This window comes from Saccopteryx bilineata, chromosome 9, assembly GCF_036850765.1.
Source record: "Saccopteryx bilineata isolate mSacBil1 chromosome 9, mSacBil1_pri_phased_curated, whole genome shotgun sequence".
Lineage (NCBI taxonomy): Eukaryota > Metazoa > Chordata > Mammalia > Chiroptera > Emballonuridae > Saccopteryx > Saccopteryx bilineata.
Window position 1 is genome coordinate 29475086 of NC_089498.1, and position 10245 is coordinate 29485330.

Here is a 10245-nt window from a genome sequence, read left to right on the forward strand (position 1 = left end):
GCGTCGACCTGGAATGCTGAGGTTGCCTGTTCAAAACCCTAGGCTTGCCTGGTCAAGGCACATAATGGGAGTTGATGCTTCCTGCTCCTCCCTCCACCTCCCTTCTCTCTCTCTTTCTCTAAAAATGGGTAAATAAAATCTAAAAAAATTATTAAAGTTACAGGTGTTTCTTTTATTTTTAAATTCAATTGTTCATATGTTTTATAATGGTCACAGTGTAATACTATAAGTTTACTATTTATTACAAAACTTGCATGTACGTATATAATGTTTATGTATCTAAACACAAACACACACACACATTCAAAACATTTTGGAGATAACCAATCTAGATTATGGAATCCTTGGGAAGTATAACCCTTAGTCAACCTCTCTGGAATCTGTCTCAGCTGAACTTTGGGCAAGAGAACAATAGAAGTCCCTCAGAGGGCTGGGGGCAGGGGAGGAGGACTCTGGCAAAGGGCTGAATTCCAGGGTTTCTCTGTAGCCACATGCTAGAGGTGCCAGGCGTGCATGGACCAGTGGAAAGCTGCTATCGATGTCATTGTCAAAGACTGACATATGTTCTTGTTCAGATAGCAACCCACAGGCCCTCTGCCTATAGCTGGGCTTTGTCAAGTGAAGACCAAAACTTTTCCCAAGGAGATCCCAAGACCACGGCTGTCAGCCACCCAACAAGCCACCAACCTAGACTAGAGCACGTTGGAGGCATCAGAGAGATTTTTTTTAAGAAGATGACATTGATAGAATTATCCTAGTTTGAGAAGCTTTATGCAAAGGGTAGGCAGAATTGAGGGAAGAATAATTATGTCAAGAACCATGCACATAGTAGCAATAACAGCAGCAACACTGGCAATACAAATTGTCAGCTTCCAATGAAACAAATCTGTCCATGGAAAAAGGCATCACACTATCGGCAACCTGTCTCAGCTGTTGAGTAGCATTTATATTATCCTTACAAATATAAATATCAAATACTTAGCTCAGGCAGATTACAAAATAAGCATGTTGGGAGGATGGGGCCCAGGAAATATGAATACATGTAGCGGGGCCTGGAGGCTGGGCAGGGCTGTGCAGTTGCTATGGATAAAAGCTCTACTCTCATCACATGTAGCTGGAAGAGAGTAGAAGAGAGATAACGCTTAACACTGAACATGTGGTGACCAGAACGAAACTCCCGGGGTGACTTGGCCATGGAACCAAGATCTCTTGGTTCTGAACACAGTCGTTAAAGCAGTCATTAGTCAAAATGGACAGAAGTTGAATCACTGTTTTATTTCAGTAACCCTCCACCCTTCGCTCATAAGCATTGCTGCTTCCTGACTGAGCAGTGTTAAAAAGCGAAAACCCTAAGACCATGATATGTCCAATGAGAAGCCTGAAGACCCAGACACAGGGCCACAGTTTGGCAAAGAAAACTGAACTCCCCATCTAGCTTCCCACTATCCACCCCCCAAAAAAGAGTGAGCAACTTGCAGAAAAACCCGTCGTGACTTAAAAATAAAGGCTCTGATCACAAACGTTTTTGTGTAGCGTGAGCTTAACATTAGCCGGGCCTTTCTTTTAATTACATGGTTTGGCCATGTAGCTATTCAGGATGTTTTTAGTAAAGCAATGGGCTTGTATTTAAATGTGTAATAGAAGGAATCTACCACATCTGCTGATCGGTGCTTCTTTCTTATTTATTGCCTTCCTTCCCTCGCACTCTGGCCTGCCCCAGCAATAAAACCCCACTTAGCACTTGCTTTCTCAAAAAAAAAACAACATCATTTTTCACCATTTTGAGAGTAAAAAAAAAGAGGAAACGGAAGAGGATTTCTCCTTTCTTTCTTTTTTTTTTTTTCAGAGACTAACATTATTCTCTTCTCCCAAATATTTAATCATAATTATATTAAGAAACATTTATAAAAAATTAAGTAATAAAATTAAATAGGTTGGAGAAAAACAGAGAAGCAGACAGCAAGGATTAAGTGCAGTAATATAAAGAATAGATTATATTTAATGAAAATTTCCTCCGTGTTCAACATTTTTATTATACTTAATAGCGCTGGGTTTCATTTTTGTCGCCAGTAATTGTGTGTCCGTAATGAATGGCCATTCTTATTCCCCCATTGAGCCCTGACAGAAATTAATAAACCTAATTCTGTAGGTTTAAGTTTAATTTTGTTGAAATATATAAAGTAGTTACATATTCACTTAGCAGCCAACTGAGATGCAGTGGCCTTCTGTGTCTCAGCAACTTTATAACGAGTAAACTGTTTTCTGGATTCTTCTCCCCCCTCTTTCTTGTGCCTTCCCCATTCTGATGTTAGCCAGGGGCCTGGTCTGTGCTGCCTCCAGCTCCAGGGGACATGCGTGGCCACAGAGGTGGAACAGTGGCCGGGGTGAATGCTATAAAATGTACAATGATGTGATCTAGTCCATTTCCAAGAACAGCTGTTAATGATTGCTAAGCCTTCTCTGGTTGGTTTACAGTTTGATCAAGAAAGTCTGTAATAAAAGAGTGGGGGATGGGCATTGTCCAGACCAGCAGCTCTCCTGCAGTAAATAACATGCACAGTCTGGTTGCCAGAGCTCAGGGTATGGAATCTTCCCTGGGGGCTTCAAGCAACTGGAGAGGGGCTTCCCTGAGGAGTCAGGCTCAGGGAATCAGGTCCTGAAAGGAGCCATACTGACTTAGGACCACAGCTGACTGGCCGACCCATTAGTACTTGACTATAAATGTCTTCTCCAAGCAATGATGGCTACATTGGAGGATCACCCCTCCCACCCTTCCTCCAGCTCCCCCTCAATCCCTCCCTCCAGCTGTCCTTTCATTCATTCATTCATTCATTCATTCATTCAACAAATGCTTGACTTCATCAGATATTCTCAGCATAGGAATAAAATGGACAGCATAAACCAAGATAAACCCAAATCTTGTGGAGTGCAGCACTGCGATTCTTCTTAAAAATAAAGGTAATTCACAAATAAACATCAATGTATGATGGCAAATGCCCTCTGGGAGAGAAGACACACAACAGGAGGGACACTGACACGCAGGCCAAGATCAATAAACGCTTTCCTGAGGAAATGACACCATGATGAGATCAGCACGACAAACCTGAGGACCTGCGGGCTGGACGGGGGGGGGGGGGGGGGGGGGGGGGGGGGGGGGGGGTTAGGCGATGAAGTTTCCCGAGAAGAGGCCCCATTGGCCACTCTAAGGAGTTGGGCTTTATCAAAAAAACAACTATGGGGACCATCCAAAGGGCCCGGCAAAAGGCCCTAAGGAGGCAAGAGACTTGCTCAGAGCTGCTGTTACAAAAATAAGAAACATTGAGCAGAAAAAAACCTGTATAGGAAAACTTGTTCACAGCACCCTCAGTTGTTTTACAAACAAGGAAACTGATAGCCAGGAAGCTTCATCACGACATGAACACCCACCAAGCATTCTGATTTCAGGAGTCTTTTCCCTACAGTTTAGCCGACTCCTTCCCCGGATCCCTATCAACCCCATTGACCATCCTCTCTACTGAGAGTTCAAATTGCTTGTGAATTCCCTTCTGGGGTTAAAAGTCACTATATTTAATGTGCAGCTACTGAATGCTTTCTATTAATGTCTTCAAAAGTATTCTACTAAAACTGTAAGAAGGAAGTAATGGCAGCTGTTGTGGGCACTGTATACCCAAGTGATCCCATTTCACAGATTAACTATTTGAAGGCAGAGGTCAGGGATTTATATCCTCATCTCCTCACTCTCACTTTCCTATGTTATTTCCCCTGTGACTTGGGACTTCTCTTACAACAATGGAATTGAACTGCACAGGGGACTCACAGTATACCAAGGGTGACCACATTGGGATTTAAGAAATTACAGTTGTAGCACAAGTGCTTGCCTCAAATATTCTGGGGCAAGACCTTTCCTCTCACTGGGCTCAGTCTCCAGGCAGTGGGATCTAAGGTTTGGCAAGCTTCAGAGTCTGCAAATGAGGGGTTGGCCCAATGTGGAGGTCCTAGTCACTGCTCCACAGTGAGAGGCTGCCCTGCTGACCCCCAAAACCTCACTGGGCCACGCTCACCCCACCTCATCACAGCAGGGGCGAGAGAGGCAGCCTACAAGAGTCGAGTTTAGTAGGCTTCAATTCCAGTTGCTGTGTGACCTGGTGCACGTGTATTAACTTTGCTAGGCCTCAGTTTGCTGATCTGGTAAATGGAAGTCAACAAATGGCACTGTCAGATTGCTGTGGATGTTACAGAAAATGTACAGAAACCTGTGGCTCACCCCTGACTGAGACAGATACCCACTAAGCATTCTATACCAATGTCTTTCACTTTTCCACCCATCCTTTCAAATACCTCTTCTCCCTTTCCTCCTTCCTTTTACCCCGTCCCTCCCTCCTCTAGGGAATAACGGCAGTAGTTCTTGACAGGTCACCTCCATACCCTCCTTTACTGGGGACTCTGTTATCCTAAAACATAAACCTCATTTCTTTGGCCAAATGCAAATGGGAGTTTCAGGTCACAGGTATATTTCCAATCCCTGAGGCAGCTGAGAACCTTCTCAGTCTGGCATACTTCCATGGGTCTGCGTTGATCTGATTCTACTTTGAGGACTTCTATAGAAGAAGGAGAGGGCATAGGAGAGTCCCCAAATGACATCTGCTAGGAGGAAGAGTGTGACAAAGGAGTAATGAGACACAGGAAGGAGAGAGCTGGTCCCTGAGACCCACTCAGCCCAGGTCTGACCTCTGCTCAAACCTTCTCAAACACAAGAACCTGAATCTGCTGCCCCTAGGGCCCAACAGACCAAAGCTGCTTTTCGCTTCCCAAGGTTATAAGTTCAAGTACATTGAATATGTATGTTGGGGAAACATGCTATTGATAAGAACAGGAGATTATCTTGAGAGTATCCTGCTGGCCCTACGCCCCTCATTTTCTCTCTGAACCCTGATTACCCCTCTGAGACGTTGTCACTGCCAAGCCACGGACTCTAGCATGGCTTTGCCTTTTGAACAACTGCAAAGAAAGACCATTTTCTGATAAGCGAAGCAATTAGCAGCTGGGTTATCAGTCCCCCTCCCTCCCTTCAACACACACACATACACACAAAAATGCAAGTCTAAGATTCCAGAAATCATAAGCAGCCCCTTCTCCTAAGTGGAGGGAAGTTATGGTAATGAGTGACAGAGTTTGGCATCTCCTTCTGCCAAAGAGAATTTCTTCTTCTTTTCTGGAAGCTAGTGCAGAAGGCTTAGGAAATGTTTTTGTTTGTAAGGTTGGGTCAAATAATGGCCCTCATCTGCCTGGGCAGGGTCAGCCTTTTAGTATTGCTTCTGCCTATCTTAGGGTGATAAAGCCAATGAGTTCATAGTAAGTAGGACAGTGTTCTTAAAATACCAGTGTGTACATGTGTGAGATCAAATGTTATACCGAAGATGCTTAAGCTTTTTCTCAAATGATCCATCCAGCTCACCCATCAGTCCATCCTTTTATTTACCCCTCTGCCAACCCATTAGTCCATCCATCCATCCATCCATCCATCCATCCATCAGTCCATGAATCCAGCCATCCACTCATTGTTCCATCTATCTGTTCAACTATTAACAGTTATCCATTGAGCACTCTAACCCTTTAGGGTCTCCACTGGCACCTTGGGATTCTACAGCAAACCAGGTGACACATTTTCTGCCACCTCAAGTCCTCAGTTAAGGAGAGATAGATGAGAAGTTAAGCAATCTAAAGAACAATGTGATAAGAATTGAGATAGGAGTCCAAGGTTCAGGGAGAGAACACCCAACAGATACGATACAACTCCGTGCTTGGAGTCACCAGGCACAGCCCAGCCGAGGAAACTCTTCGTGGGCAGAAAACACCCCTGTAAGAAAACCATGTCTGGCTGGGCAAACTGAGGAAGCAGCAGGAAGTGAAAAGGCTCTACCATTCACCAGTACCTGCTGCGTACTGGACACTAGGCATAGCTTTTCACAGCTCTGTCTACAATTGGTTTTCACAGTAACCAGAGAAAATGGAGGCTCTAAGAAGTTAAGGTGTGTGCACATGTGCTCAGGGGAAATGTCTTTATAAACGACCTGCTTCCTCTTGTCTCCATGTGCTTACTGTTCAATTTCTTCCATGAGCTCCCCTCCCCACTACCTCTCTTTGGAATTAGGAGGGAGGTGGAGAATCAGAGCTTTTTGACCCATTCTACAACCGAAACCGATTAACCCTTTGAGTAGTATGAATGTTCATGTAAGTCCTGGTGCCTACTGACCTTCCAGAGTACGATGGATTTATTTTAAAAATGTGTAAGGCAACATTAAAAAAAAGGCAAATGTATGTTCTTCTTGTTTCCAGAAATTGGTTATCAAACAAACATGATTTTAAGTTAATAAAACTATAACTGGAACTAATTTCATTTTTTGAAAAAAACAAAAACAAAAACAAAAAAAAACTCACTCCCAGGAGTCAGCGAGCATAGAAAAAAACTCACTACTCAAAGGGTTAAATATGGGCTCTTGGGTCAAAGGAACCTAGATTTAAATTCCTCTCTGACACCTACTAGCAGCTGTGACTATGGGCAATTTATTTAAGCTCACAAAGCTTCCTGTCCTCATCTCTAGAATGGAGATAATAATAGTATCTACCCCAGAGCTTTCTAAGAAATTAAATATGCAGAGTGCTCAGTTCAATATATGTTATAGAACAATATATTATTATTTTATATGGAAACATACAGAAGTGGTCTCTGTGAATGCAGCCTTGAGTTATAGGAGGGAAGACAGTGAGAGGCAGAGGAGAGAGTTCTCCCTACTTTAGGTGGAGGCTAAACAAAGGGCCTTTGTGTGTCCTTGTCAGTTAGCCTGGGCTGGGGGATGAGCGGGGGAGAAGGCCCGGTCCAGAAGGCATCACGGGACCTCGCAGTGGATGCCAATCTCACGGTGAAAAACAGACCTCGCCATAATGTCGAGCCCCGACTTCCCCTGGCCCAGACATCTGAGGCTCTAGGGCAGCCTCCTGGGGTAACCCGGGGTCCTAAGCCCCTGCCAGCCCCTTGGGCCCTGCATACCAACAAAGTGGCACCTGAGAGGCCCCCAAGCCTCCAGTCTTGAGGGTCAAAGTCTCTGGGACACTGCAGCCACCCCCTCCTGCCATTTCTCAGCTCCCCACGCCCCAGAGCCCCGCCTGGGAGTGTGCTTGGTGTGGAGGCCAGGTGTGTGTGTGTGGGGGGGGGCACTTCAGGCAGACCTGGAGGGTCCTAAAGGCCTTGGCCCCCAGCTCAGGGCCCCTCGGGGGCTTTCCCTGAGCCTGGCCCCACTCAGGGCCTCTTTTCTCACTATTTTTACCCGTGTAGATGTGTTCCTCAGATTCCTGCCAAACACTTGGTTTTGTAATGGTGTTTAATCACTTGAGCCACCTTAATGAAATAGTCACACTCCTTTCTCTGTGAGAGCAGTCACCAGGTTCCCAGAAATTTCTCTCTCATTTTCAAAGACAGCTGCCCAGACAGAGGGTCTTCCCTGAGTGAGGCCTGGGAACCCCCCACTGATGCCTGCAGAGAGGCTGGGGGGCATTCTTCCACAGAGGGGATGACTGGGGGCCCCGGACCCAGGCTCCTCCTGCAGATGCTGGGAGCCCGAAGTAGAAAGGTCAGGGACAGAATATTTGAGTTGGGACCCCCATCCTCAGACCCCCCCACTCCAGGGAACGGAGAGACCTTCCCCTGGAACTCAGCATCTGGCTGACACGGCTGGCTGGGTGAACACAGCCCCTGGCGGACAGGAGACGCCTGAGGCTGAGGGAAGAGTGCCACCTGTTGAATGCTCGCGACAGTGTGATCCTCCCCAGCTCCAGGCTCAGCCCTGCTGCCGCTGCTGCTGCGCGGCTGCTGCATCATAGAGTCCTGTTCCATGCAGGCCTGGAGCTGGGGAAGCCAGGCCGTGCTGACAGGCCGGACCCTCTCATCACCCATCTGTAAAAGGAGGCTATTGTCCGGAGCTACATTCTACAGCTCAGAGAGGGGCGTTTACTTCCTCCAGTCTCAGCGATCCCACCCTCACTCTGACACTCACCTGGAGCACTTTCCACCCCACCACTCTCTTTTGACGCTGTTTGCATCTTTTACTAAAGTAAACTAAGGGAAATCAAAGAACCTACATTCGTAAGTGTACAGGCTGAGGACACAACCCAAACTGAACACACTGTACAAGCAGCACACGGATTGGGATCCAGAGCACGGCCAGCCCCTGGAAGCACCTCCCACTCCCTCCTGGTCACCATCCCTTCCAAGCCAGTGTTTTGACAGCCAACTCCCCGTAGGTTAGTGTCACCTGTTTGGAGCTGTATACTAACTGACGTGTGCGTGTGGCATGGCCTCTGTCTGCAGCACTTGTGTGACTAGCCCTGCTTCTGTGTTATAGGGAACTGCATCTCCCTGAGGTGGGAGGCAGAATGATAGATAGCTGGATTCAGCCTTGTTGTTTTTTAGTGAGAGAAGAAAGCTCAGAGGGGGGAAGGGAGTTCCCCAAGGTCACACAGCTTGCTCAAAGGTCTGTCCCCTGCATGATACGGCTCCTGCACTAAGAGCCACAGACAATGCCACTCTTGGCACCCAGGCCAGGCCTGAGGACACAGGACTCCCTCTCTCCCCTGAGAGCTGCAGGAGCTCTGTAACAGGTGCCATGATAAGAGTTCCTGTGTGCACCCAACACGCCCTCACCTAACACCGCATTTCACTTGCTGTACTCATGCAAAGGACACTCTGTTGAGTGAAGGAATGGATCTCCATACCTCGCTGTTGCCATCCAAAAAATGGAGACCCCAGCGTGGGTGCTGCTCTCTCACCAGGTGTGGTGAGGAGAGGTGAGACATAAGTGGGGAAGTGCAGTGACATTGGTCACAACTTTGAGTGTCCACTACTCACACCCACAGGCTTTGGAGAATGCCTGGCCTGAGTCCCAGCATACCTACAGCAGTAGGCATTATGGTAGGTGACCTTTGAGGCCTCGATCTTGCCATCTGTAAAGACAGCAATGCTTCTGTGAGCATCAACGAGACCAGGCAAGTAAAGTGCTTCACAAGCACTCAGAATTAATAGCTATATAATCTTTTTCATGATTATAAACCTAGTTCCAAACAGGTCACTGGCCCAGTTAACACTCTTCCTACTAAGAAGCATTGGAATGTCCATACGGTACCAGTGAATGACAGATCTTCGAGAATGAGGGGTAAACTTTTCAATAAAGAGCTGAAAAAGACCATAGGTTTGGGTTTAAGTTTCTTGCCTCCTATCCATCTAAACCTCTATACCTGTTAGGACCCAGCTTGAATTCCACAACCTGCAAGGCACCTTCCCTGTCACCTGGCCACCCTGACCTTTCCCCTTAAAAACTCCTGTGGCCCTTATTGGAGACAGGTCAGCTTTATTGTCACTGTCTGCAGTTGAGTGTGTTGCTCTACTCACATGCTCACATGCTCACAGGCTCACAAGCCTGACCTTTCCCTTCTGTTGTGAACCCCAGAGAAATAGCTCAGTGTCCGTGGTGGGGGAGCCACCCAGGCAGCTGCAGAGGCTATAACCCGAGGGGTGATTACCTGGTTTCTCCACTGGGCATGGGAATCCCTTATTTTCCTTGATAGAAATAAATTCAAGAGAGAAAAATAAAAATTTCCCATGACCCCCTCCACTCACAGATAATGACTTTAACCTTTCAGATTATTGCCTTCTAATCTTCTAGCTAAGCACACTCTGTAATAGATTTGAGATTCTTTTTTATACTCAGTTTTATTTCTAGACTTTGTTCACTTGATCTAATTGTTTGTGTTTTCCCAAACTATTTAATACCGTTGGTCGATAACAGTCTAATAGTTACCTAGTAGAGTCATAAAGACACGGCAAGGCTCGTTTCACAAGTCTTCACTTGAAGTTTTTCTAATGTTTTGACACAAACAAATTCTGCTTTATGAGGATAGACTTCCTGAATTGGGATCAACTGGTCAAAGAGTTTTTAATTATTATTTTTTTAAATTGAGGCATAATTAGCATATTATATTAGTTTCAGATATATGACAATGATTCAATACACTATAAAATGATCACCACCTTAAGTCTAGTTAATATCCATCACTGCACATAGTTATAAAATTTTTTCTTGTGTTGGGATATACTTTCTTTGGAACTTTCAAATATGCACTATAGTATTATTAACTATTGTTAATTCTTTTTTATTGATTTTTAGAAAGAGAGAGAGACAGGAAGGGACAGAG